A 7,238-nucleotide genomic window follows, 5' to 3' on the forward strand; every position below is an offset into this window, starting at 1 on the left:
CTCTCTCTCAGCAGCGAGCCCCCCACTCCGTGTTAACCACCTCTCTCACACAGCAGGGAGCCCCCCACTCTCCGTGTTAACCACCTCTCTCTCTCAGCAGCGAGCTCCCCACTCTCCGTGTTAACCACCTCTCTCTCTCTCACAGCAGCGAGCCCCCCACTCCGTGTTAACCACCTCTCTCTCTCTCACAGCAGCGAGCCCCCCACTCTCCGTGTTAACCACCTCTCTCTCTCTCACAGCAGCGAGCCCCCCACTCTCCGTGTTAACCACCTCTCTCTCTCTCTCAGCAGCGAGCCCCCCACTCCGTGTTAACCACCTCTCTCTCTCACAGCAGCGAGCCCCCCACTGTCCGTGATGCTGAGTAATGATGCGGTGGTTGTGGAGCGAGTGGAGGAGGTAGTCGCTCTCTTCGTGTTGTGGGCTCGTGGCCAGCTCCACGGATGTCTCGCTCCGACCAGTCGAGCGGCATTTGTCTCAGCGTCATCATCGGCAGCAGCAGCAGCTGTGCCTGGCAGGAAAACATAACCAGAACTATGTCATCTAAATGTCATCTATATGTCATCTCCACCTACCGCCGCCGGCATACTGTAATTCCTTTCATTATTTTACGGGACACGTTCGTAAATGCCACTTCGTGTGTGTGTGGTATTTCTTCACAGGAGGTAAAATTGTGGTTGTGCACCGCTGCAAAACGGAGTGTCACGGACGAAGACGAATATACATTGCTGTAATTGAGGTTTATTGGGTTAGCCTATGTTTAACAAAAACAAACTCGTATGGATAATATTGGTCGCGAAAACCCACGTTCCAAACTTAACATTAACGTATTTATTAAGCTTGTTTACCCAGGAAGGGATGAACGAGACTCGTTTTCACGAGGGTCTTGCCAACGTTTCCCAGTAGGTGGCGATGCTCCACCGCTCCCTCGCTGCTCACAGCGCGATTCTGGAGGCGAGAAGCTGGCCCACCCCCCACGGCCTCCACCCACGGCTACCTCCACTGTTGCCCCCCCCACTCCTTCCACAACCCCCACCACTGATGAAATAAGCCAAACCCAGTGTCTGTGGGGGAAGGGAAGGGCAGGGCCTAAACAGAAAGAGGCGGGGCTTTAATATTAAAGGGCGGTCCTAAAAAAAGGAAAGGCGCAAGACGAAGAGGTGGGGGCCTCATCTTCTTGGTTCTTTCGGTAAAGTCACGTAGGATGGAAATAATAAAATAATAAAATAACTCTCACGACGTTTCGGCCACAACGCAAGCAGCCGTCTTCAGGTGAAGAACAGGTCTGTCGAGAAGACAGAGTCTGAATGAAACACCCCAGACTTGGAGCGCCTATTTAAGCTGGGTTGGAGGGGGGACCGCCTTGACAAAAGAATTTGCATATCAAGAGGAATTTAGCATATTTATGGTGGAGGGCTAAGTCAGGAAGGGGTGGGGCCCAAAGAGGTTGAACTCCACTGTTGATTTCAGGTACCATAGGAGCGTGAATTCAAGCACGTACAGCAGGCAGCAGAGCTTTTTAGTGCCGCAGATGCGGCCACAGGTCAACTAACTAGTCGCTGTGGGTTATCCAAATTGAGTAATTTGCGGGTAGTTTTACGAATTTGGAGCAGTCATCGATATCCGAACCCGATCATTTAAAGGGACACACCAACTGTGTCTGAAAATGCTACTTTCAACCAGTGCAAAGTGCCAATCGTGACATGGGTCATAAATCAATGAAGTCTTTATTTCTATAGCACTATTTCGTGAAAAGGATGCCATTCAAAGTGCAACACGTAAAAACAATTTTAAAAAATTGGCGGACACGGGCAAAAACACAGAAAAAGTTTAAACTTGTGCAGAAAATCACGGAGAAAGAAAATGCATTATGGGATTTGCACTGAGAGACAACGAGGAACACATAGATCAGAGAGCAGAATCTATAGACATTATATTAACTGTTAAGTTAAGCGGACTTGGGTAGGACACGTCTCTAGAAGGGATCACGATGACCACCACAGACATGGAGTGATGATACATGAGAGCGGTTCGTGCGCGGGAGCGAGTTGGATTGTGGCGATGGTGTGGGCGAGGTCTTCGTCCAGCAGTTGATAGACCATGGCTGATGATGATGATTAAACCTACAATGAGGGAAAAAAGTATTTGATCCCCTGCTCATTTTGTACGTTTGCCCACTGACAAAGAAATGATCAGTCTATAATTTTAATGATAGGTTTATTTGAACAGTGAGATACAGAATAGCACCAAAAAAATCCAGAAAAACGCATGTCAAAAATGTTATAAATTGATTTGCATTTTAATGAGGGAAATAAGCATTTGACCCCTCTGCAAAACATGACTTAGTACTTGGTGGCAAAACCCTTGTTGGCAATCACAGAGGTCAGACGTTTCTTGTAGTTGGCCATCAGGTTTGCACACATCTCAGGAGGGATTTTGTCCCACTCCTCTTTGCAGATCTTCTCCAAGTCATTAAGGTTTCGAGGCTGACGTTTGGCAACTCGAACCTTCAGCTCCCTCCACAGATTTTCTATGGGATTAAGGTCTGGAGACTGGCTAGGCCACTCCAGGACCTTAATGTGCTTCTTCTTGAGCCACTCCTTTGTTGCCTTGGCCGTGTGTTTTGGGTCATTGTCATGCTGGAATACGCATCCACGACCAATTTTCAATGCCCTGGCTGAGGGAAGGAGGTTCTCACCCAAGATTTGACGGTACATGGCCCCGTCCATCGTCCCTTTGATGCGGTGAAGTTGTCCTGTCCCCTTAGCAGAAAAACACCCCCAAAGCATAATGTTTCCACCTCCATGTTTGATGGTGGGGATGGTGTTCTTGGGGTCATAGGCAGCATTCCTCATCCAAACACGGCGAGTTGAGTTGATGCCAAAGAGCTCCATTTTGGTCTCATCTGACCACAACACTTTCACCCAGTTGTTCTCTGAATCATTCAGATGTTCATTGGCAAACTTCAGACGGGCATGTATATGTGCTTTTTTGAGCAGGAGGACCTTGCGGGCGCTGCAGGATTTCAGTTCTTCACGGCGTAGTGTGTTACCAACTGTTTTCTTGGTGACTATGGTCCCAGCTGCCTTGAGATCATTGGCAAGATCCTCCCGTGTAGTTCTGGGCTGATTCCTCACCGTTCTCATGATCATTGCAACTCCACGAGGTGAGATCTTGCATGGAGCCCCAGGGCGAGGGAGATTGACAGTTATTTTGTGTTTCTTCCATTTGCGAATAATTGCACCAACTGTTGTCACCTTCTTCTTGGTTCTTTCGGTAAAGTCACGTAGAAGGAAAGTAATAAAATAATAAAAATAAAACATAATAAAATAAAATAATTCTCACGACGTTTCGGCTACAACGCAAGCAGCCGTCTTCAGGTGAAGAATGAGACACTACCAAGCTAGGAGCTTATATATAAGCTGGGTTGGAGGTGGAAGAGCGCCTTAACAAAAAGAATGTGCATATGAAGAGGAATTTAGCATATTCATGGGAAATGCGTAGGAGGTGGGTGGGGGGGTTTCATAGTCATATTATGCCCATGCATTATGCAGGATCAGCAGCACCAAGGGGGGGTGCAGGGAGTAGCATTAACAAAGGAAAGGAATGTTAATAGTATGTAGCTGCAGTTACTCAACAACCACGTAGAAAACTAAAGTATAAACTACATAAAAAACTAAAGTATAAACTGCATAGCACCAGCAGTATACTTACTATACTCTACAATAAGCTGAGTTACTAACAGCAAGTAATACATTACAATTCTACGTCGTAAAAATTATATAATATGCTTCCATCTAAACGTTATTCTCTTACATCACACGACCATACACCGTACTATATACTGTGGTTTATAGCAATACAGTATATAATTTAATGTTGGGTTTGTCTATGGCAGTATATAGTACGGTGTAGACTCGTGTGATGTAAGAGAATAAAGTTTAGATGGAAGCATATTATATAATTTTTACGACGTAGAATTGTAATGTATTACTTACTGTTAGTAACTCAGCTTATTGTAGAGTATAGTTAGTATACTGATGATACTATGTAGTTTATACTTTAGTTGTTTACGTGTTGGTTTTAGTTACTGCAGCTACATACTATTAACACTCCTTCCCTTTATTAATGCTACCCCTATCCCCTCCCTTTGATGCTGCTAATCCTGCATAATGCACCGGCATAATTAGTACTATTCACATACCTGCATTTCCCATATCCCCTCCCTTTGATGCTGCTAGTCCTGCATAATGCACGGGCATATGTAGTACTAATCACATTCCTGCATTTCCCATAAATATGCTAAATTCCTCTTGATATGCAAATTCTTTTGTCGAAGCGCCCCTTTTAACCCGGCTTATATACACGCTCCAAGCTCGTGTGCTGTTTCATTCAGACGCTGTCTCTCCGACAGACCTGGTTTTCACCTGAGGACGGCTGCTTGCGTTGTGGCCGAAACGTCGTGAGAATGATTTTATTATGATTTATTTTTATTATTTTATTACTTCCCTTCTACTGTGACATCGTGTATAAATCAGCCCCAAGTACTGCACTGAAGAAGCTTGACTCAATGTATCACTCGACCTTAAGATTTGCATTGAACTGCCCATATAGGACTCACCACTGTGATCTCTTCATTGGGTCAAACTTAACATCTCTCAATGTTCGACGGCTTGTGCATCAGATTTTATTATTCACGATGTACTTACAAAAAAATCCGCAGATTACCTGCTGGATCTCCTCTCTGTTTCAAAGAACAAATGTGACCTAAGGTCTTCGCTCATTTACCAGCTTCACATTCCCTATTGCCGTACAAATACTAGAGGAAGGGCCTTTGCTATTGATGCCCCCAGGGTCTGGAATGCTATTGCCAATAAACTTCAACTTGAATCACTACCTATGAGATCTTCACTCAAAACTGCTCTAGAGGAGTTGTACACCCAGAGCTGCCACTGCAATTTAGTGGCCTAAAATACAATGTTTCGCTCCGGATGATCGCTGCAAAGTATGACCTGTGTTTTGATTTAGTGTGCTGATCTTAAAGGTGCATTGAAAAATGTTGATACTCCGACTGATGCTCCTGCTGCTGTTGTGGAGTGACTCATGCAGCCAGCTATGGCTGCAGAGTTTGGTGGTACATGTTGTTTACGTCGTTTATTGTGAAAATTCGGTCACAGTTCCTAAGACCACTGTTTCATTGCTTTTATGGCTTTATTTTGGTGATTTTGAAAAAAGTTTTTTGCTTTGGCTATGTTTGTTTGTTGTAGTACAGAGTTAGACTGATGGCCTTAATCTAAGTTGTCTTGTGGTTGTTGTTGTTTGACTTGCATCCCACTGGGATTTTTGCACAGTGTTGGTGTACGGTGCTTTTTCTGCAATATTTTGCTGTCTCTTCTTGGATTTTCAGTCACATATTTACTTTAAGATGTTTTTTGTTCATGTTTTTGTTTTTTGTTTGTTGCGGTTGCACCCGATTCAAGAGCCGAATGGCTCACAGGGCTATACCTAATAAATGAACTTGAACTTGACATGCGTTTTTCTGGATTTTGTTGTTGTTATTATGTCTCTCACTGTTCAAATAAACCTACCATTAAAATTATAGACTGATCATTTCTTTGTCAGTGGGCAAAGTACAAAATCAGCAGGGGATCAAAAACTTTTTTCCCTCACTGTACACCAGTTCAGACGATAACTCAAAATTAAGCAAAGAAAAAAAATCGTTGCGCCATGGCTCAGTTTACAAGAAGATATCGGGACGTCTACTGTAAAAATGTTTGAGGAAATGCGAAGACGTAATTCATGTCAGCGCGGATATGAGATTAGTTATGAAACACGCGGCGTGGTGACCGACTCTGTCTTGCAATCTGCTAGTGGCTGTGCAATCACAGCATGAGGGACCAAACCCCCCCGCCGCCCGAACCCCCCCTCGTCTGACCATACTTCACCACGCTGTTCAAAGCCGGACGGCCTGTGTGCTGCCGCTCTCTTCACAGGCGCTCACTCGCGAACGCTGTCACGCGCTCACTCTCCCGATCTCACTCGCACGGCGTGACCATTCAATCGCTCCACCTCACCCTCTCGCGCACTCACCATCGCTGAACCCCTCACTCTCATCCACTCAGCCATACATACGCCACCTTTTTAAAACCGTGACCAGGGATTGAACTCGGGTGGCCGGGCTCGTGGGCGCAGTGCGCTATCCAATGCGCCACCGCTCCACCGTGTGTGTATGCACCGACCATCATAATAAAGTCAATATGTATCAACATCTCGAAGTTCACGCAAAATGATTAAACTTGCGAACCAAGTTGATGAAAAAATACACCACCAGAACAACCAATCAATGTGTAGTGTCGTCTGTGCATGCGGGTGACATGCGTCGCGCACACAGCCGGAGAGACGAGGTGGTGGCAGGAGGCACCGTCCTCCCCTTTTATTGTTGCCGAGCTCACGCCACACACGACCACGCTGCCACGCGCCCCGTACCAGACACGACCCTGTCCGCGTTGCACCGACGGCGTCGACCGGGGCAGCCAATCGCTGCCCGGCCACGCAATGATCGGGCGAAGGCGGCAAGCGACGAGGGCGGCAGCGACGACGGCGATGACGAGACCACTCCCAGAACCGGCAGCCCAGAGCTCTCGCTCTCCGCTGCTTTTAATCTCCTCGGCGCGGGTTGGCTCCGCCCCTAGCCACCAGAGCGTTCCAGGGGCTTCCACGCGAGGTCTACCGTGATCCTTGCCCCAGTTCCTCCGCCCTGCCGGCACACACACCGTGTATTTGCTCAGCGGCGTGTGCGCTAAGTGCCCACCTGCAGTTCCTGCCGCTGTCCAACAGTCAGCGCTGTGTCACTACACATGTGGCAATAAAATACAAATAAATACAATGTCTAAAATAAAGATTTAGCACAGTATATATTTATTTCGCATCATGCAATGCACAAGTGTCATTGTTCACAGCTAATTACAGAACTTAAAATCAGAACTGATCCAAGCCCGTCAGTGCGGTGATGTGATAGTGAGGCAGGTCCGTCCGTGAATTTGGCGCCATTATAGCAAAAATCACACTCCACAGTTCTGATGTTGGCGCGAGACACCTGGAGTACTCGCTGTACGCAGCATTAGTGATCATTGGACAGGCTCATTCCACTGCTGGACCTAGCCCAGGCGTAGGAAAGTACGACTGCAGGCAAGGATGGAAGCGGACCCACCCACCCTGTAACACTCAACTCGTCAGTAGCA

The sequence above is a fragment of the Lampetra fluviatilis genome, chromosome 37, assembly GCF_964198595.1.
Source record: "Lampetra fluviatilis chromosome 37, kcLamFluv1.1, whole genome shotgun sequence".
NCBI classification, from domain to species: domain Eukaryota; kingdom Metazoa; phylum Chordata; class Hyperoartia; order Petromyzontiformes; family Petromyzontidae; genus Lampetra; species Lampetra fluviatilis.